Raw genomic sequence first — 23565 nt, 5'->3', positions numbered from 1 at the left:
CAGAGATGATCTGGGAAAAGAGTAGAAGTCACAGTGGTCACATGAAGCCTGGAGCTGGGAGGAAGGCAAGATGAAAGGACAGAATGTTGAATGATGTGCTGGGTGGGAGGAGGGTTGAGGACAGAAGGTAAGATGGAAGGACAGAACCTGGCGATCACCAGGTTCTGAACAGGTGAAAGAAGAAGGAGCAGAACTTCAAATTGGAGTGTTCCAGAACTCAGTGCTTAGACTTCTCCTTTCTGTCTATCACCATTCCCTAAGTGATCATTCAGTTTCATGTATTGAAATACCAGGTAACCTTATGATTCCCAAATTTGTATCTCTTGCTTAGACATCTCCCTTGAATTTGAGACACATGTACCCAGTTTTCTATGATGCATCTCCAACGTATGTCTGAAGGCATTTCATATTTAGCATCTCCAAAAGCAAACTTCCAGACATTCTGTAATCCCCCCTTTACTTGATCCTATTTCACCTGCCATCTTCTCAAGCCCAGTAAATGGTAGCACCTCTCTTCCAGTTGCTTAGGCCAGAAGTCAGTTAATCCTGACAATTCTATCTTCAAACACATCCATAATCGGTCTAATTTCAAATTACCTCCACGACTAACCTGTTGGTCAGAGCCCCTAAAATTTTCATCTGGAATATTCTGATGGCTTCCTATCTGGTCTTCCTGCTTCTCCCCATGAATCCTTCATTTTATTCCAATACAGCTGCCAGAGTTATCCTGTTAAAAGACAAGTTGAATCAAGTCACTTTTCTGCTAACTCCCTTCCCCTCACTAATGGTTTCTCATTTCAGTCAGCATAAATGCTAAATTCTTTCCACTGGCCATCAAATACCCATGTGATTTGTCCCTGGTTACTTCTGTTTCCTACTTCTCTCCTCCTTGCTCACTTGGCTCCTAATTTGTCCTGGACGTTCCTGTCTCAGGGCCTTTGAGCTTAGTGTTGTCTCTATCTGGATTAATTGTCCCACAGAAATACACATGACTTAGTCCTTTTCTTCCTTCAGGTTTTAATTCAATATCCAGTATCACTTTTCTTTTTTTTTTTTAATCTAAAATCACAACCCCAAACTGTTTAAACTCCTTGTCCTAGCTTCCCTGATTTACTTTTTTTCTTCTTATCAGTTATTTTCTAGTGTACTGAATATTTTACTTATTTCTCTATGTCCTCCTTTAAGATGTTAACTCATGCAAACAGAGATTTTTGTGTTTCATTTCCTGCTGTATTCCCAGAACTTATAAGAGTGCCTTGGACATGGTAGGCCCTCAATATCTATTTTTCAAATGAACGAAGTTAGAGTTAGAGGACCAGTGGATGAGAAACCAAGCAAAGAGACAATTTCAAGGAAGGATGGTTAACCATCTCAAATGAACACGAATGTCAAGTAAGATAAGGACTTAAATGTGGATTTTGGATTTAGCCGGGAAAAAGCCACTAGCAACTTAAGTGAGAGTAGACAGGGGAGGTTGTTAGTTGTCACAGTGATCTGAGTCATAAAGAGAGGTGAGGAAGTAGAGGCAAGGCAGGTAAATGTTTGTGAATCAAGTCAGAGAATTAGGGCAATAGCTAGAGAGAGTTAGTGAATAGAGCAGAACACAAGAGACTTGAGAAGGTCTTTATGTTTCTTACACATGGTGAAATGTGGTCTGTCAGCTTTGATTGTGCTGGATTTTATAATTGCTCACATTCTCTGACTTGTATCTGTGGTGTAGTAAAGTGGAGTGAAGTTCTTGTGTCAGTTCTCATCTCATTCCCATCTCTTGCCCAGTATTTCAGAAATAGGTGCATACGTCTCAAGATTTTAAGGCTTCCATTTAGGATTTTGTCTTTGATTGTTCTCCAATTTTGTCATCATATAAATGTTATCTCAATATACTCTTTAACCCCTTAAACTGTTTCTTATGCTCATTTTTGTGTGTTCCCTGGTCGAGGCTTAAGTGAATTGCCTCTATAATTCTTTGTTCAATTGAAGGACTTGGGTTGATTTGACACCTAATCAAAAAAAAAATTACTTACTGACAATTGCTCTTTTTGGTCTCTTGTGCCAGAGGATACTTATTTTTGCCTAGATTGATCATGAAAAGTTATTTCTAAATGTGGACATATGAAGATCGCATACTAAAATCAGATCCGACTGCTTTTGTGGTGTATAATATTTTCATTGAGAGTTTCATTGACTTTTGTCTGTTTTGTTTGCTCTTTTACTCTTTTATATGTCTAATACCCCATCTGTGCAGCCAGGCTGTAGTGTTGATAATACTGCTCTAGATAATAGAAATCCATTACATTCATCAAAGGAAATAAAAAAAAAACTGCTCTCTGAGCTATAGAGAGGAACACAAGTAGGAATTCAGTCTCTGACTAAGAATCAGCATGCATTTTTTTTTCCAAAGAAAGAGAGAAGAAAATAATACAAGTCAGAAAACTTGACCTCAGAAATGTGTCTCGTGCTGTTGCATAAAATAAAGCCCCCACAGCTGGAAGAAAGGCTGTCAATAATCCTACAGAGCAGATGGATTTTGTTCTTTCAAGGGAAAATAGAACCTGCATCTTTATTCCTAAAATATCCTGCAGTTGAAGTAAGCAGGGTTTATTTTCACCATCACCGTTTTCTATTTCAGACTGATATTTCTAACAAGCACTCGAAGTCAGCAGGGACCTCTTAAAGAAATTAGCATTAAAATGCAAAAGCTCTGTGTCATCCACCCCATAGGAAACAGTGATTTTTTAAAAAATTCAATCCATTTCCATTTCCTTTTTTCCTTTGGGCTGCTTTAAATTTTTAAAATTTTAATTCTTTGTCACAGTAATATATGTACATTAACAAATCCTATTTCACAGAGGAGCTTATAATGAAAACTAATAAATTCTTGTCTCTCTCTAGAGCACCCCCCACTCCCTCCCCCCAGTCTCCAAACATACTCAGAGGCACACTCTTGACAATTTCATAATTTCTGTTTTCATCTTTTGGTGATTACCTCAATGACACTATATATATGATTATATCTTATTTTTATCTGTTTATTGTTATGGGATTATTTTATATGTTTACATTTTTTATACTAAAACTTTGATTTCATAGTAGGGTTGAGGAGTGAACACCGATGAACTGCAAGTCCACATGTGGAACCATAATATTTGTTACATTTAAATATGTTTTTGAGTTGCTGCTTATGTTTATTATACAAAATGTTTATATTCCTCAAAAATTATGCTAAAAAATAAAGCAAGGAAATCATATGTCACTCTTCCAGCTTATTGGGTGTTCATTTATCTTAGTCATTGGCAGTGATACCAATCAAAAGCAATAGGTTCTCTGCCCAATTCTCTCAAATGACCAATTCCTGAGACTTTGGGGTTTCAAAGAAGAAAGAGCTTATTGCTAAGCGTGAGGTAGGAGATCAGATGGCCATTTGGCCTAAAAATCTCTCTCTCCGAACCGCAGTAACTCTGAGAGTTTTATAGTATCAAAGGATGGGCAGGCTTTAGGGTAATGAGCACAATGGCTCTAGATGATGTAGAGGTGACCTAATTATTGAACATGCGCAGATCGATGACATGCTTAGCAAGATAGTGTAGGAATTGGGATGGGTTAGTTCTGGGGCTGACTCCAGTTCCTGCATTAATAAACATTAGGGACTGTCTTTGGTGATCCTAAGACTCTAAAAGTTGAAAAACAGGTTAAGGAGGTAAAAATGAGGGCCAGTCACAAGGTTTTCACAGTCACAACATAATGGCTGTTTGGTTGTAACATCATTATCAAGATCAAGGCAGCTAGGCCATAGTTCAGTTATTTCAGGTATTTCCCTCTGGCTATTCTAATATACTAGAAAGTAAAGAAGAAATATCTATCTAATGATTCAGTAATCATAATCATTTGTTAATCCCTAACTTCTCCTTTACAGCTAGAAAATATTCTAAACTGTTGTCAGAAGCAATTTACGGAAAGGAAAGTATTGCCCTGAATAAATTTGCGTGCCAACATTCTCTTCATCCATTTAGCCCTTTACCGTCTCATAGACTGACCTACTGGGTTTAGAAATTTTCTCTGTTAATCTAGCATTATGTTTTCCAGAAAAGGGGTGGGAGACATAAACCAAAGATTTATTTTTTTCTAATTTTTTAACTTTAGAGATAATATAAACAAGACCGTTCTTCCCTGATAGGTGATATCTCAATTCTGCAGTTTCCCTTAAATCATGTAGATTTTTTTAAAAAGAGGAAACCTGCTTGCAAAACAAAACAGAAGCATAAGAGAAGTAGATTAGTATCCTAAAGGAAGCAGAATAGGTGGTTGAAGATTTAAAGCAAAACCAATAGGATATCAGCAGATCTTTAGACTTAATATGCCAACTTCTGATTGATGGTTTAGATTTTTTTTAATGTGTTTTAAACTCGCCAGTGCAGAACTGGTTGAAGCAAGAGAGACTGAATTCTAGGAAACCCAACCAATTAACTTCATTTCCATTTACTTTCTTGTTTTGTAGACAAAAGTGATATATAATAAGATACATACAGTTAAATAAATATATGAGTTATTTTGACACCCATAAAATAACAAACCTTCTAGATGATAAAAATTTTGTATTATAGTTTTGTTGGCAGCAGTTTTTCTTTTTTAATGGTGCATAAAGTATGGTGCATCTTACAACTAATGGTATCTTAGAATTGATACAATATATAATTTAAAATTTTTCTTTGTATCTGTGTATATATATATAATAATGTACTCATTCTAATTCCTAATATAATTTATTTGTGACTTCTTACTGTAAGTTTATATATTTTATTGGTGCTTATGCTGTATCCCAGAAAAGCCATGCTTTAATACTGAGTCAATTTGTGGAGGCAGATGTTTCTTCTAATCCTGATTCAATGCTGTAGGCTGGTATCTTTTGATTAGATTATCTCCATGGAGACGTGACATGCCCAGTTGTAGATGTAACCTTTTGATTAGATAGATGTAGGTGTGACTCCACCCATTTCAGGTGAGTCTTGATGAGTTTACTAGAATCCTTTAAAAGAGGAAACATTTTGGTGAGAGTCAGAAATGACAGTCTAGAGAAACAACGGAAGCCTCAGAGCCACAGAAACTTCACAGCAGAGCTGACACAGATGCAGACACATGGAGAACAGAGACACGGATGTTTGGAGATACTTGGAACCAAGCAGATGTTGACATGAGATGTTAAACAAGCCAGAACCTGGAAAGAGCCAAGGGAAACCAAGAGATGAAAGTCAGCCCTGGGGAAGCTAAGAGTAACCCTGACAGGAACAGAGGCTAAAAACATGGAGTCCAGGAGCAAGGGACCAGAAGGGGACCAGCGTACCTTCCCAGCTGACTGAGATGTTGCAGATGCATTAGCCTTTCTTGAATTAAGGCATCTTTCCATGGATGCCTTAGTTTGAACATTTCCATAGGCTTGGAACTGTAAACTTGAAACTTTTTAAATTCCCCTTTTGAAAAGCCATTCCAGTTCTGGTATATTGCATTCTGGCAGCTTCCAAACTAGAACAGTGCTTTTAAAAGATCTTTGAGGGTTCAGTTTTTATTGCATTTCACTTCTGTATTTATTCTTTTTCTTTGGACTCTGTTATTTTTCTGGGGTCTTGGACTACTCTGTACTTTTTCTCTATTATATAATAAATACATTTAGGGCAACATAGTTTTCTTTATGCATTAGTCTGACATAATCTACTGACTGATAAATACCTTTGAAGTGAAGAATGAAGAATTTCTTATTTTTAAGTCTTCATAGTTTTCAATTTTTTTTGTTTTGTCTTCTTCTATATTCAAGAATTTTTATTTAGAAGGTTTTCCCCTGGTGGATAGCTGATGATGATAATTGGAACATTTGTTACAGATAATTTTGTTCAACCCTTATTCTCATGCTAGAATTAGTCCTCCCACATTCTGTCCTCCAAGTTGCTAGGGATCCAGGGTAGTGATAGGAACCTCATCTGGCCCTACTTTCAAGGCTTAACAGTTGAGATCCTACTTTATGCTAAATACTGTCTAGGGTCTGGCACATTCCTTCTGGTACCCAGACTATGAAATATTAGTTTCCTGGCCCTATAGAAGGCAGAGCACTTGTGGTGGGGGGGCATCTGTCTTTATACATTATTAAATGTACTATCTCTCTGGAGGCAATCAGACTCTGTTGTTCTAAGGCTGTGAAAATGTCCCAATTAAAACAAGTCTATAGAAATGTCCACTCTAAGGCATCCAGGGAAAGATACCTTGGTTCAAGAAGGCCAACGATGTTCAACGTTTCTCTCTCAGCTCGAAGGGCACATGGCAAACATGGCAGCATCTGCTGGTTTTCTGGTGGCTCTACCAAAAAGGGACTCTCTCCAAAATGTTTCCTATTTTTTTTTCAGCTTTTAAAAAGGGGAATTTATTAAGTTGCTAGTTTATAGTTCTAAGGCAGTGGAACTGTCCAAATTAAAACCAACGTAAAGAAATGTCTTATCTAAGGCATCCAGTGAAAGATACCTTGATTCAAGAAGGCCAATGAAGTTCAGGGTTTCTCTCTCAACTGGAGAGGCACTTGGGGAACATGGCGACATCTGCTAGCTTTCTCTCTAGGCTTCTTGTTTCATGAAGCTCTCCTGGGGACGTATTCCTTCTTCATCTCCAAAGGTCCCAGCAGTGTGGACCCTCTGCTTTATGGCTCTTGCCATTTGTCATCATTCTCTGCTTTCCCAGAATCTCAAGGCTTTTCCAAAATGCTTCCTCTTTTAAAGGATTCTAGTAAAGTAATCAAGACCCACCTGGAATGGGTGGAGTCTCATCTCCCTCTAATCCAAAGTTAATACTCACAATTGGGTGAGTCACATCTCCATGGAGATAACCTAATCAAGTTTCCAACCTACATTATTAAATAGGAATTAAAGGAAATGGTTGCTTTCACAAGATTGATTAGGATTAAAACATGGCTTTTCTAGGATATATAAATCAAATCAGCACAGACAGTATATACTTTTTTTGTCTGTTATACCTACTCCAATTAAGTTTATTTCTCACTTTTTCCTATCTTACAGAAATAAATTTAGTCTCTTTTTAATTCTGTAAATACTAGATTGTATTCTAGTGTACCCCGTACTCTTATTCTTTCATTTCCTTATATTTCTTATACAGATTACCTTTTATTTTTTTATTGTGGCAACATTTATATACTATAAAACTTGCCACTTTAACCATTTTAAACTGTATAATATAATGGCATCAGTTATATTTACAATGTTTTGCAACCATCACCAACTCCATTACCAATTTTTTTTTTAATCAATCAAAGCAGAAACCCTATACTAATGTAGCCCAAAACTCCCCGTTCCCTCACCCCCAAATCCTTGGTAACTTCTAATCTACTTTCTGACTCTATGAATTTGCTCATTCTAGATATTTCATATAAAAGAAATCATACAATATGTAACCTTTTTGTTTCTGGCTTATTTAATTTAGAATAGTATTTTCAAGGTTCATCTATATTGTAGCATGTATCAGAACTTCATTCCTTTTTATCACTGAATAATACTCTATTGTGTGTATAAATCATATTTTCTTTTTTCATTCATCAGTTGACAGGCACCTGAGTTATTTCCACCTTTTTGATACTGTGAATTACTCCACTATGAACACTGGTGTGCAAGTATCTGTCTGAGACCTTGCTTTCAATTTAGTTGGTATATGCCTAGGATTAGAATTGCTGGGTCATACTATGATGGTAATACTATGTTTAACTTTTTGAGAAATTGCCAAACTGTTTTCCACAGCAGCTACATCATTTTACATCTCTCCCAGTACTGAGGGTTCCAATTTATCCACATCCTCCCCAAACTGCTTTTTTGTTGTTATCTTTAATACTAGCCATTCCTGGTGGATGTGAAATGGTATCTCACTGCAGTTTTGATTTACATTTATTTAATGACTAATGATGTTAAGCATCTTTAATGTGCTTATTAGCCATTTGTATATTTTCTTTGGAGAAATGTCTAGCAAAATTCTTTGCCAAACTTTTAATTAGATTTGTTTTCTCTTTTAATGTATTCCAGTAAGCAACTCCACCTTCAGTGGTGGAGACACACCTCCATGGGAATCATCTAATCAAAAGTTACCACCCACAATTGGGTGGGTCACATCTTCATGGAAACAATCAAAATGCTCCCACCCAGCAATACTGAATGAGGATTAAAGGGCATGGCTTTTTTGGAGTCCACCACAGATTCAAACTGGCACAGACTCCTATCCGTCAAAAAAAAGAAACTTTAACAAAGCACAACAAATAAAGTGGGAATCATATGCCCATTCCTTTTTTAGTATGTAGATCATGTTTTCCCAATTTGGGCTTGTATTTTTTAAGTATAAAATTATCTGTTTTATTGTCTGTTCATTTGTTTTGTTTTGTTTTTTTCTCTCTGCTTTATTTTGGATAGTTCATATTCATACAGTAATACCAGAGTAATACAAATCGTAATGTGAAATTAGCATTGGGTCAATTTTATGTCTTTCATTTCTCTCCTTATCAGATTTATATTTTACTTCACATACTTGAAAATTTGGAACATCTTTATAATATGTGTTAATGTCCTCCCTAGTTTCATAATTGCTCTAATTTCTGGATATGTTTCCATTGATTTATGATGTCTTCTTATAGGTAATATTTTTTTGTTACTCTTTACACTGTTCTGATATAGTTTTTGAATGCCGGACATTGGAAATTTTAAGGTGGTGGTGGCCGTATATATATATATATATATACTTTTTTTTGGTGCATGGTCCAGGAATCAAACCTGGGTCTCCCACATGGAAGGTGAGCATTCTACCACTGAACCACCCATGCACCTGATATTGTTTAATTCTGTTGTATATAGTGGGTTTTTTCTTGCATAAATTAAAATCAATTAGAATCAGTCAGATCCTTTAAGAGTTGCTTATAAGCTTTGTTAGGGTAGGGCTGAGCTGCCTTTAGTGTAGGGCCAGTTCAGCCCCATTACTAATGCTACATCTTTTGAGGGTTATCCCTAATGCCCCATGTGTTGCAAATCTGTCTTTCCACACTAGCTGGCCTTGTGTGGACTCTGGAGAATGTTCTACCTACTGCTTCGCAGTGATTCTTTCCCTGGCTGCAGATAGTTTTTTCTGATGCATACATAGTTCAGGCAAAAACTTGAAGCAATTCAGACTTCCAAACCTCTTTTCTCTAGCTCCCTCCTCTTTATTATGTTGTACTACAAACTCTAGCTGTTCTGACCTCTCAGATCTCTGATCTCTGTTTCCTCAATTCAGCGGGATTGCTGGACTCTGTTTGGGTTCCCCTCTTTATGCTGTGGTGTGTACACTGCCTCTAGGCAGTATATTGATGCATTTGTAAGGTTTATCTTGTTTGTTTACCTTCTCTGAGGAATCACTGTCTTGTGCTCATTTCGCAACATCTGAAAACTGATGTCTCATGTATTCTGTCTGTTTTTCTGGTTGGTTTATGATGGACAGAGGATTTGGTCCCTGTTACTGTGGACAATAGAGATTCAGATATGTTTACTAATTCAATTTTAGCCCCAACTTTGAATTCAAGCCACATCTACCAACTACATAGTTAGAAATTGTTTCTATGCTTAATCTAAATTTCCAGAATTTTTTTGGTGTTTTGGTAAAATTAAAGGATATTCTGAGGCAGTTATTTCAAAATGAACTAGGAGTTATCCTCAGCCACATTCAAAACTGCAAGTAAGGACTGCTATGTGACAGAGAATCACATAAAGGGGCTATGGATACTAGTAGGAGATTTCCCTTTCAGAAATGTACTGACAGCTACTCTCATCTATGAACCTCTCATGAAACATGCAGACTTAACAATGAGATTGCACAATGCTGGCCAAAGAGTCTCAGGGTTTTTTTTTTTCCTAGCAGATGGTGGAAATAACCACTCTGAATGGTCAACCCCACAAGACAGCAAGAGAAAGGAAACGTTGTTTCTAGAATTTTTAGAAGCAGTCTTTCCCTAGTATGGTTTTGGTTCAGACCTAATGTTATATTCATATTATTTTGTTTTATTTGCTATTTTCATGTCTTATTTACTGAGTACCCTGTGTACTTTATATTGGTGTGGAGACAAAGCAAAAAGAAAAATGTGTTCTTTTTTCCACTCTATCACTTTGCATCTTAATCACTTGACTGAAACTCAGCAGTTGAGGAAGAAGTTACAACTAACTTTAATTGTCCTTTATCATTTGTAAGGTCCCCTGTCTGATATCCAGATAATACATATTTTGTATAATAGGGTGTTTCATTGTAAACCAGTATTGAAAACAAATGCTATTTGATGAGCATTTTTTTTTTGAATTATTGTTAGAACATTTTTTTTGGAATTATTGCTCAGCTGGTAATCACTGGTCTGTTTTCATCCCTACAGAGTTGTGTTTTCCAGAATGTCATAAAATGGAAGCCTGTAGCCTTTTGGAGTTTGCTTTTTTCACTCAGTACAATGCATTTGAGATCAATTCATGCTATTGTGCATATCAGTAATTCTTTCCTTTTTTTTAATTGTTGAGTAACATCCTAGCGCATGTGTATCATAGTTTGTTTATACATTCCTAACATTGTCTATTATTAATATCAGCACTTCAGTTTTCATTTGACTAGTGTTTGTACATCTTTAGATCTGTATATCTTTTCCCATCAATTTCCTTTTTTCTTATATGGGTTGTTTGTTTAATAATGGGTTTCTTTGTAAACAGCATATCATTTTTTTCTGTTTTATCTTATCTGATTATCTCTATTACTTAATCGGGATTTTTATCGATCAGGTTTCTACTTGGAAATGCTCAAAAATGCAATCAATGCCAGGCAAAAAATAAAGATAGAAAGAAAGAAGCAATAAAAGACTATTCCTTTATTTCCCCTTTCTTCTGAGGCCTTAAAATTCTCCAGATTGGGAATATTCCTCCAGTAAACTTTCTTCAATTTAAACTAGAATTAAAAAAAAGAATGCAATTGAATTAAACTCAAATGACATGAATCATTTATTTAGAATTTAACCTTGTCTTAAATTTTCTTGGGCTTTATTCAGAGAACATTTTAGAAAATGTATTGAATGCAAATTAGAATCTTACATTTTAGAAAATGTGTTGAATGCAAATTAGAATCTTACTTAAAAAGAGCTTAGAGAGAATTAACATAGCAGGGCATAGGATTGAATATGATACAAATTTACAATTTATAAATTATATTATAACCAAACCAAAATCTGACTAAGCAATAGAGGACATACGCAGCTCCTGAAAAACAAATAGAAACTGCATTAGACCTAGGATGTGAGTGTTTTCATGCCCTGCGATGCAACTAGCAAATTCATATTGTGCCGAAAGCTGTTTGCTATTCACATACCTTGGAGTTTTAGTTTAACTCCTTTGTTGATCCTCCCTGACATAATCTTCATACAGTTTGCTTCAAAGATTGGTAGTATTTGTATAAACATTATTTATAGTCAGGGTCAGAATTCAGTGATGGTCTATACTGGGTTTACATGTGGAAGTAATTCTGGGCATGGAAGGTGTTACCATAATTGGCATGGAAGGTGTTACCATAATCTGCTAAGGCAAATGGTTAAATTTTTTTTTCTCATACAGATTGCCTGGGATGGAGAGTATATGAGCTTCTTCCCAATTCTAAACTCTAAATGGCACTCCATAACTGTTTTATGGGTAGTAATTTATTTTTCAACTTGATCTTCATTTTCCTTCATTAGCACATTGTCATGCTCCCAATTAAATGACAATTCTTGATATACAACCCTCTCCACATAAATGCCTTATAGAAAGAACAGCTACATTAAAAAATATATGTATGTAATATATTATATTTTATATATGGTAGCTAATAAAGTATGTTTAATATAGAAGGTAATTTTTTTAAGTGACACTATAAATTGATTTAAAAATGACAAATCTTTAATTACAATGCAGAAAAAAACTAAGGACAGATTATGATTTAAAAATAGGTATACAATGCATATTAATTGGAGTCTTTAATTGTCACATCACTTGTTGACCAAACACCTCTTAATTTCTTGTTCTAAAGTTAAATACATTTCTTCATTTCAATGAACAGCAGATTGAGAGTTGTCATATCCAACATTAACCCTTTCTGATTTGTTTTAGATTTATATTCTAATGATCAGTGATTTGAAATTCCATTTAAAATTTCCTTCTACTGCAGTTGCTGACCTCAACAATGACAGTGAATTTTTAAGTAGTTTATTACATAATGAAAACTCAAGAATAATATTCTGCATTTAAATAATCTTTCCCTATTTAAAATATCTACTTTATGTTCTTTATTTTGGTCCTTGGATATATTATATGTTTAGAGAAAGTATATAGTCAGAAAAAACAGAATCATTAAAAGAAGATTTTTTCCAAAGCTAGATTATATCAAGATTTTTAAAATTAGCTCCATGCATGCAGATGGTTTGAGTTGTGTTTTTTTTCCCCCCCAAATCCTGGTTAAAACAGTTGTGTTGGAGACATCTGGGGAAGATGGCAGATTAGGGAGCTCCATGACTCAGTCCTTCCAACAAAAAAACTTAAACTTGCAGGAATATGAAACAACTATTTTGACACTCTGTAGGCCTTTGGAACACTGTACAGCATCTATGGAAGAGTGGGAGGAAGAGGCTGATAAAATATGGACAGGAACAATAAATTGCTCTTTTCTTGTGGCAGCTACTGGTACCCAACCTGATTCTAACAGCAGGCCAATGAGGACTGCAATCCCTGGCTAGCTCACTGGTGACAGGGATGTAAAAATTCTCTTCTCCTAGAGTAGGGTTGGGTTTTTGATTAGTAAATGTGTATCGCTGGGGCCCAGCCCTGAGGGCAGCCATTGTTTCAATCTACCCTTGACAGGGGCAGAGTTGGTAGAGATTTAAATACATAGCACTGCCTCAGGGTAGCAGAGGACAGTTCCCTGAAGGGCTACATTTTCTGGGCAGGCCAGGAAAGCCCAATTTTGGGGAGCTGTTGGAGAAGCTCTTGGTGCCCTTCCTGATCCCTCCACAGGGAATTTTGGAGCCCATATGGGCTTCTGTCATGGAGCCCTAATGGGAAAGACTGATTTGGGAAAGTCTTCTCTGGGGTTACCTTCCTCCCAGAATTTGCCTTCAGGCAAAAGCAGCATGAGTGTATGAAAGGAGTGTAAAAATCTATGGAGGCAGATAGTCTGCAGCAAAGGCCTGCTGGTTTCAAACAACCAGGAGAGAAAGGTCTGTCTTTTGGGAAACAGAGGGGAGAAGCAAACTTGTGTAAGCATGGGAACTCCAAACAATTAACAGGTAAAAGCCTGGGACTAGTCACAGGTCCAGAAGACAGAGGAAACCCTGCACATCGCATTCACCTTGGGCAGACTTTCCTTATAGGAGGGCTGAAGCAAAAAACAAAACAAAACAAATAAAATAAAAAGCCAGCTCTGCCATCATCAACTGGTTACAAAATAAAAAACCAGACCTCTCAGGGAATAAATCCTAGTGTTAGCATTTTAAAATATTAAAATACAGAGTGTACAATGAAAGAGTGCAAGACAGACAAATAGGAAATGAAGACCCATCCAAAGGAAAAGGATAAAATACAGGAAACACCAACAAAGAAGATGAAAATGTGGGCATACTAAACAAAACCTTTAAAAAAATGATCTTAAAAATGCTCACTGGGATGAAGGAAAGAACAGAGAAAGAACTTTCAGGAAAACAATGAATGAGCAATATGAGAAACTATGTAGAGAGACAGAAATTTTACAAAGGAACCAAACAGAATTACTGGAGTTGAAGATGATAATAACTGAAATGAAGAATGACCAGGATGGTTTCAGAAAGAGCAGATTGGTACTGGCAAAAGAAAGAATCAGTGGTCTTGAAGATCAGATAGTTGAAAGGAGTCAGGCTGAGGAGCAGAAAGCAAAAAGAATTATGGAAAGCAGAATACCCTAAGACACCTCTGGGACACCAAGAAGTGCATCAATATATGGATTATGGGAGTCCTAGAAGGAAAAGAAAGAGAAAAAGGGTCAGATGGGATATTTAAAGAAGTAATGACAAAGAACTCTCCAAACTTAGTAAAGGCATGAATAAGGAGCCCAGAGAACACCAAACAGGATAAACATGAAGATTTATATACCCTGTCATATATTGGCTACATTATTGAATGCAAAGGTCAAAGAGTTCTGAAAGCAGCAGGAGAACAGAAACAGGTTACAAGGGAGTCCCAATTAAATGGAGTGCAGATATCTCAGAAACCATGGAGTCAAAAAAGTGAGTGAGTTGAAATACTTAAAATACTGAAAGAAATAGACTAACAGACTACCATTCCCAGTGCCTGCCCATGCAAAAAAAAAGAAAGAAAGAAAGAAAGAAAAAAGACTACCAGCCAAGAGTTTTATATCTGGCAAGACTCTTTCAAAAATGGGAGAGATTAATATATTCTCAGATAAACAAAAGCTGAGGGAGTTGATCACCACCAGATCTGTCCTGCAAGCAATGCTAGCGGGAGTTCTTCAGGTTAAAAGGAAAAGACAATAGGCAGTGGTTCAAAGCACTAAAATAAATAAAGACCTATGGTAAAGATAACCATTTGGGTAATTATAAATGCTAGTATTACTGTATTGTATTTTTTGGTATGTAAATCTACTTCTTAATTTCTACAGATGCTAGAATGCAAATACATAAAAAGTAATGATAAATCTATGCTTTTGGACATACAATGTACAAAGATATAAGTGGTGACAAGTACAAAAATGGTGGGACAGAGGAGTATATGAAATGTATATGTGCATGCTATTGAAGTTAAGTTGGTATCAAACCAAATGTGATCATTATATATTTAGGATGTTAAATTTTAACCCTATGATAACCACGAGGAAAATATATGGAAAAAAATCCAAATAGATATAAGAAGTTACTCAATATGGTACAAGACAAAAAAAGCAAGTAAATATAAAAGTAGTCATTAGTGGAAAAGAGGGACAAAACAAAGGGTATGACTAAGAAAGCTTAAATGGCAAAGGGCAGAAGAAAGTCCTATATTATTAGTAGTGACTTTAAATATAAATGGATTATACTCTCCAGTCAAAAGGCAGAAATTGGCAGAATGGGTTAAAAAAAAACAGACCCAACAATATGCTCTCAGTGAGAGACTCACCTTAAATTCAAAGTAGGTTGTGAATAAAAGGATGGGGAAAAAAAGTACCATGCATGTAGTAATAAAAAGAGAGCTAGGGTGGCTATACTAATAATAGACAAAAAAGACTGTAAATCAAAATAAATTTTGAGAGACAAAGATGGTTATTATATACTGATAAAAGGAACAATTCAACAGGAAGATATAACCATTATAAATATATATGTACGTAACAGCCGAGCCCCCAAATATATGAAGCAAATATTAACAGATTAGAAGGGAGAAATTGACAGTTCTACATTAATAGTAGGAGACTTTAACACAGCACTTTCATTAATGGATAGACATCTAGTTAGAAGATCAATATGGAGGTATAGGACTTGAATGATACATTAAACCAAGTAGACCTGGCAGACATATACAGAACACTGCACTCAATGTAAAAACAGAATACACATTCTTAATGCATATTCTCCAGGATAGATTATATGTTAGGTCACAAAACAAGTCTCAGTAAATGAACAAATACCAAAATCATACAATGTATATTCTCTGACCACAACAGAATGAAGCTAGAAAGCAGTTAACAGGGAGAAGAGGGAAATTCACAAATACGTGGAAATAAACATATTCTTAAACAACCAATGGGTTAAAGGGAAATCTGAAGTGAAATTAGGAAATCTCTTGAGGTGAATGAAGATTAAAATACAACATACCTAAATTCATGCAGAATTTTGATGCATAGAAGGCAGTGCTGAGAGAGAAATTTATAGCTCTAAATGTTTACCTTAAAAAATAGGTTGACTTGAACTCTGAGACCTAATCACAAAACTGGAAGAACTTGAAAAAGAACAGTAAACTAAACCCAAAGTGAGCAGAAAGAAGAAAGTAGCAAAGATCAGAATGGCGATAAATGAAATAGAAAGCAACAACAACAAAACCCCAATAGACTCAACAAAATCAAAAGTTCTTTTCAAAGCTCTTTTTCAAAGAACCAATAAATTGACAAACCTTTAGCTAGACTGACAAAGAAAAAAGGGAAGGGATAAAAAGAACAAAAATCAGAAATGAAAAGTGGGGACATTAATATTGACCCCACTGAAATAAAAAGGACTATAAGAAGACACTGTTAACATCTATATACCAGTAAGTTAGATAACCTAGATGAAATGCACCAGTTCTTAGAAACACACAAACTATATACACTGACTCAAAAATAAATGGATCTCAACAAACCAATTACTAATAAAGGATTTGAATCAGCAATCAAAAACCTCTCCCAGAATAAAAGCCTAAGATCAGATGTCTTCACAGAGGAATTCTGTCAAACATTCCATGAAGACCTAACTCTAATTCTGCTCAAACTCTTCTAAAAAACTGAAAAGGAGGAAACAGCCTCATTCATTCTATGTGGCCAACATCACCCTCATACCAAAACTGGATAAAGATACCATAAGAAAAGAAAACTACAAACCAATATCTCTTATGAATATGGATGCAAAAATCCTCAACAAAATACCAAACTGAAGCCAAAAGTTTATTAAAGAATCATGCACCATTATCAAGTGGGATTTATCCCTGATATACCAGTTTGGCTCATATAAGAAAATCAATTAATGTAATATAAACATTAACAGAATGAAGTACGAAAAAACACATGATCATCTCAATAGATGCAGAAAAGACATTTGACAAAATACAGCACCCTTTCTTGATAACAGCACTTAGAACACTAGGAATAGAAGGAAATTTCCTCTACATGATAAAGGGGTTATATGAAAAATCCACAGCTAACATCATACTCAATGGTAAGACTGAAAGCTTTTCCTCTGAGATCAGGAACAACTCAAAGATGCTCACCGTCACCACTGTTATTCAACGTCATACTGGAAGTTCTTGCTAGGGAAATTAGTGAGAAAAAGAAGTAAAAGGCATACAAATTGGAAAGGAAGAAGTAAAACTTTCCCTATTTGTAGATGATAGGATCCTATATCCAGAAAATCCTGAAAAAAATCCATAAGAAAACTTCTAGAGCTAGTAATTGACTTAAGCAAAGTGGTGGGGTACAAGGTCAACAGCCCAAAATCAGTAGTGTTCTTATACACAGCAATGAACAATCAGAAGAAGAAATCAAGAAAAAAATTTTTTATTCACAATAGCAACTAAAAAAATAAAATATGTGGGAATAAATCTAACCAAGAGTGTAAGGGGCTTGTACACAGAAAACTCTAAAGTGTTGCTAAATCAAAGAAGACTTAAATAAAGGGAAGGGCATTTTGTGTTCATGGATTGGAAGACTAAATATCAGCAAGATGTCAATACTACCCAAAGCAATTTATAAATTCATCCCATCAAAACTCCAACAATGTTCTTGGCAGAAATGGAAAAGCCAATCATCAAACCTGTTTAGTAGGTTAAGGGGCTCCAAATAGCAAACGCTATCTTGTAAAAGAACAATAAAATTGGAGGACTCACACTTACTGATCTTAAAACTTATTATAAAGCCACAGTAATCAAAATATAACAAGGTACTGGCTCACGGACAGGCATATAGATCTATGGAATTGAATGGCCAAATGATTTTTGACAAGGTGGTGAAGAACTCAGTTGGGAAAGAAGAGCCTCTTCAACAAATGGTGCTGGGAAAACTAGATTTTCATTTGCAAAGAAATAGGAAGAGGACCTCTACCTCACACCAATAACAAAAATCAACTCAAAATCTACCAAAGATCTTAATATAAGAGCTAGAACTGTCAAACCCCTAGAAGAACATGTAGGGAAGCATCTTTAGGCCCTTGTGTTGGTCAATGGTTGCTTAGATTTTACACCCAAAGCTCAAGCATCAGAAGAAAAAAATAGAAGAATTGGACCTCATCAAAATGAAAAACTTTTAGGGTAGGTCTCGGTGACTCAGCAGGCAGAGCTCTCCCAGGTTTGATTCCTGGTGTCTGCCCATGCAAAAAAAAAAAAGTGAAATAAGACAGAAACAAAAGAGAAATATTGTATGATCTCACTGTTTTGAAATAATTAGAATAAGCAGACTCATAAAGTCAGAATCTAGAATATAGGTTATCAGGGGATGGGGCGAGGATAGGAAATGGGAAGTTAAAGCTTCAAATATACAGGGTCCCTACTGGGAATGATGGAAATGCTTTGGTAATGGATGGCGGTGATGGTAAGACAACATTATGAATGCAGTTAAAGCAGTGAATATATATATATATGTCTGAATATTAATAAAAGGGAAATGTTGGATTATATATATGGTAACAGAATTTTTTTTTAATTCATGAAACTACATAAACAGTAAACACTTAGTTAAACCATGGATTTTAATTAATAGTACAACTATAAAAATGGGTTATCATCAATAGTAACAAATGTTCCACAACACTGCAAGGTGTTGGTGGTATATGGAAATCCTGTATTTTATGCATGATTATTCTGTAAAACCACAACTTTTTAAATGAAAGGAAAAAAATTAAAAAACCAGCTGTGTTACTATTTTCATTTCTATTTGGGGCACTTATGTGAATGTTTCTCACATTTTCCTAAATATGATAACATTTCAAAGGTATCATAACAGCGGCATGACTATAATTAACTGATTAAATTATGGTAATTCATTTCATAGTTATTTTTTATAATGTTTTAATTCAGCCTCTCACTCATCCAAGCTCATTTATTGCATGCCTAGTTTGTCACTGACAATGGGATAAGGAAAACCAGTTTTTTTCCAAAAGAATTGACAACATTTTCCACACTTCTGTTGCTCTTAGGATTACTAGATAAAATATATGACAAACCCAGTTGAATTTGAATTTCAGATCAACAATGAATAATTTTTTAGTATGATTAGTCCTCAAATATTACATGGGCATACTAATTGAAAAAAACAGTTGTTTGTATTTGAATTAAGCTAGGTGTCCTGTGTTTTTATTTGCTAATCCTGGTACCTCTACTTGGTCCAATTATTTAGGTCCAATTATTTAGGTCATCAGCAGTTTTTAGGGAAGAACAGAATTGCATGGTGATTTAGAATTTGGATCAAGCTCTGGATTTTTTATTTGTGAAAGCGTGTCATTTTTTAATTTATGGGAACTTGAGGGGAATTACTTTCCTCATGTATGAAATGAAAATAAAGATAAATACACAGGGTTGTTGCAAGGGTAAAATAATCTGTATAAGGTTCCCATCATAGTGACTGTATTCATTAAACAATGTTTTAGACCCATGATTTAAAACTACTAAAGTGCATATGTATAAACACATGTATAACAGAAAATCTAAGCAATACTTAATAATCACATCCTAGTTTCTCTTTTTTGGGTTTTCCCTTGACAATCTCTCTCATGGCTTTCACTGTCGTCTCCATATCAATGACCCTCAGAAGCTTATCTTAACCTGTGACTTCACTATTTCAGTACAAGATTTTCAACTTCCTATTGTGTGGCTTCCAGGATTTTTTTTAAACCTAGGATTTTCGACATATTGTATCTAAACTTTCCTTACCACAATTTTGCCAAGAATCTATTCCTTGTTAAATTTATAGCCTGTCACTCCCATTTACGTATCTTATACTTCAGTAAAACTAAGCAATTTACAGTACAGTCCTGTCCTTTCAGAAATGTTCCATCTTTATAATCCCTTTTAGTCCTAGCTTTTCCATTAAATACTCCTCCATCTCCTCAGCTGGAAGTTATCTATAGCACCACCTAACCCCCAGATATTTTGCCTACATCTTCATTATAGCTCATCATTTTTTTTCTTTCATCACTTTTATAATATATATAATTTATCTATATAATATATTATATATAAATATATAAAATTTGTTATATTATATATATATATATATATATATATATAAGACAAGCAAATCCTGCCTTCCCATCCTGTCTATAAGCTGCCTATGGGGCAGAATCTGTTTCTTTAATACTTTTTATCCACAAAGAAGATAACATAGTTTCTTTCATAACATAGGTACTTAACAGACATTTATTAGTAAATATGTGGCAATTGTCAGTCAGTGCATTTAAGGGATGCTAAGTGATGACAGACAGATATTGAAATATAAGGTGTGAGGATTCTATTTTGTGGTTAAAAGCCAATGATTTTAGGAAGATGTCAACATGAGTACTGTCTGTGATGCCTTCTTTTTCTTCCCTCCCTCTCAGGTTGAGGTAGGAAAACTGGCAACCTCTGGTGTGTTCAATTGAGGCAGTAGATTCTATTGAGGTATCTGGAAAGGAGAGAAGATTCAGAACTTTATTCCCCTTTGGGTTAAACAGAACCTGAGGAACTAGTATAAGGAGACTAAGGAGAACACCTGGACTGCCTGCTAGAACAGAGTAGGTGCTCCAAAATGCTTTCTATTTCGTTTTCACATGGGCAGGCACCGGGAATCGAACCCAGATTTCTGGCATGATAGGTGAGAACTCTGCCACTGAGCCACCACTGCCCAAAATGTTTTTTTAAATTGAATTTTCTCCTTGATTCTTCCTTCAAAGTCCATCGGATCACTGTTTCTGTGGGTGAAATTGGTGTGTTATTTGTAGTGTTAATTATAAACATTGCCATCACAAGGTTCACTGTGTTATACGAGTCTATATTTTAACCTCTAAGTTCCCTTCTGGTGATATACATGACTCTAAACAATTCCTCTCAACCACGTTCATCTCTAAATCAGCACTATTACTTCTAATCCCAACAATGAGCTACTGTCACTTCTATCCATGGGAAGACAGGCTTGGGCTCCACTATCAAACTGTGACTCCCAGAGGGGAGTATTTGTGTCTGATTAATGAGCCCCACTTTCCTTGCCCCTCTGCTGAACTTATAAAATTATTTTTATAGAGAAATAAAAAAAAATCTTCCTAATAGGAATCACCAGTTGCTGATTTAGATTTTACTGATATTTGTGTCCTTTGATCTTCAAGGTAGCTAGCACTGTGATACAGAGTCCATAGTTACAAAAATTTCCATTTATAGCAGAAACTTTTGTTTACTAAAAAGTTAGAATCCCTTCTAGAAAAATCCAATTATTTCTAGAAAAATCCAATATTTCAACAGAAGCATAGCTTTAAAAAAGCTATAAAATTATTCTGCCACAATGCAATTACATACTACAAGCAATATATTATTAGAGACTAAAGTTTGTTTCTCCATGCAGTTCTAAAGTTCCAGGTGATTCCCTTTTTAGAACAAAATAGAATTGGAAAGAGAGGAAAACACTCTCACCACCACTTGTTAACTTGTTTGAATTGAGTTTATAGTATCGCTGGAGCTAGAAGCCTCTGTATTGCTCAGCTATACATGTTAGAGTCTTAGTCATAGAGAAGGGGGTTGAGAGCTCCCTCTAGAGGCCATCTGGTTCAGCCTTTTCAGTTTACAAATATAAATACCAAAGTCCAGAACCACTATAGAGACCTTGTCCAAACAGTGAATTGTTAAAACAAGAGTAACGTCCAAGTCTCCTGACTTCCAGTTTTGAAGGAACTTCTACTATTCCAAATGGCCTGTGCTGCTTTATGACCATATGGAGAATGTTCTAGCAGAGTACATGTATGTTACTTTAGCCATTGCCCAGCTTCTGACTGGCTAAATGGAGCTTGAGTCATGCTTGTACTGTGTTTCAGTCTAGTCATTTTCATGTGCTGTCATGTTGTTCAGGAGCATATGACAGTGGCATTTTCTTTGATATTTTCCCCTTCCAAATTATAAAGCTTTTGAAGCTTGCTACCTGTGAGTTTTGAGTGTTCATTCACAAACATGGAGGAAATTAATGGATTCCTATATACTGCACATAGCTTTGTCCTTATGTAAGATATCTCATTAATATGTGTTAAATATCCTAGGTTTTCATCAAGTTTATAGAAAAAGATTAGATTCAATGGCACACATGGAGTATTTGCAGTGAGGAATAAGGTTAAAAGTGACAGTGCCACTTCCGGAGAAGATGGCGGCTTAGTAAGATGCGCGGGTCTTAGTTCCTCCTCCAGAACAGCTACTAAAGAAATAGAAACGGTACAGAACAGCTCCTGGAGCCACGACAGAGACCAAAAAGACAGTGTACCCCATTCTGGAACGGCTGAACCGGCAGGGAGAATCCGCAGCGGTGAGATCACCGAGGGGCAGGCGCTTCCCTGGGCCGGGGCGGCTGACGGCCAGAGTCCCTCCCTCCTTCCCAGGCCGGCTGGGAGAATTGTACAGGTGGTCTTCTCAAGCCGCGGCGGCTGGCGCCCCACCCCCACGTGCGGCCCCCCGGACCAGCTGGGAGAATTGGATTGAAGGTCCCCCAAGCCGCGGAGACCGGTGACCGGGGTCCCTTCCACACACATGGCTTCCCGGTCCAGCTGGGAACATTGGATAGGCACTCCCCCAAGCTGCGGAGGCCGGCGACCCTCCCCACGTGCGGATTCCCGGGTCGGCTGGGAGATTCGGATCGGGACTCCCCCAAGCCGCGGCGGCCGGCACCCCCCTCCACGCGCGGATTCCCGGGTCGGCTGGGAGATCCGGATTGGCACTCCCCCAAGTCGCTTTGGCTGGCGACCCTCCCCCACAGCGAGAGTTTTCCAAAGTTAAAGGAGCCACAGCATCTTTTACTGGTGGGACCCGCAGACAGACGAGCGCCACCTATGGGGCTGGATAAGAAAAACAGAGCCCAGAGATTTCACAGAAAAATCTTTCAACCTGCTGGGTCCCACACCCAGGGAAATCTGACTAAATGCCCAGACACCAGCAGAAAATAATGGATCACACTTGGAAAATTGAAGATATGGCCCAATCAAAGGAACAAACCAATAGTTCAAATGAGATACAGGAGCTGAGACAACTAATGCTGAATATACAAACAGAAATGGAAAACCTCTTCAAAAACCAAATCAATAAATTAAGGGAGGACATGAAGAAGACATGGGCTGAACAAAAAGAAGAAATAGAAAATCTGAAAAAACAAATCACAGAACTTATGGGAGTGAAGGACAAAGTAGAAAAGATGGAAAAAACAATGGATACCTACAATGATAGATTTAAAGAGACAGAAGCTAGAATTAGTGAACTGGAGGATGGAACATCTGAATTCCAAAAAGAAACAGAAACTATAGGGAAAAGAATGGAAAAATTTGAACAGGGGATCAGGGAACTGAAGGACAATATGAAGCGCACAAATATACATGTTGTGGGTGTCCCAGAAGGAGAAGAGAAGGGAAAAGGAGGAGAAAAACTAATGGAAGAAATTATCACTGAAAATTTCCCAACTCTTATGAAAGACCTAAAATTACAGATCCAAGAAGTGCTGCGCACCCCAAAGAGAATAGACCCAAATAGGCGTTCTCCTCACTTACTAGTTAGAATGTCAGAGGTCAAAGAGAAAGAGAGGATCTTGAAA

General features: G+C 36.4%; 1 long non-coding RNA gene across 4 annotated transcripts in view; it reads right to left on the bottom strand.

The window, feature by feature from the left end:
• Positions 1-23565, bottom strand: part of LOC143691684 (uncharacterized) — a 212407-nt gene that overhangs the window by 69238 nt on the left and 119604 nt on the right. For all 4 annotated transcript variants that reach the window (XR_013179649.1, XR_013179652.1, XR_013179650.1 and 1 more), the window contains exon 4: positions 611-727. This is a non-coding gene — a long non-coding RNA (uncharacterized LOC143691684). The remainder of the gene's footprint in view (positions 1-610; positions 728-23565) is intronic.

This window comes from Tamandua tetradactyla, chromosome 7 (genome assembly GCF_023851605.1).
Source record: "Tamandua tetradactyla isolate mTamTet1 chromosome 7, mTamTet1.pri, whole genome shotgun sequence".
Taxonomy (NCBI): domain Eukaryota; kingdom Metazoa; phylum Chordata; class Mammalia; order Pilosa; family Myrmecophagidae; genus Tamandua; species Tamandua tetradactyla.
This window is presented reverse-complemented; position numbering and strand designations above follow the sequence as displayed.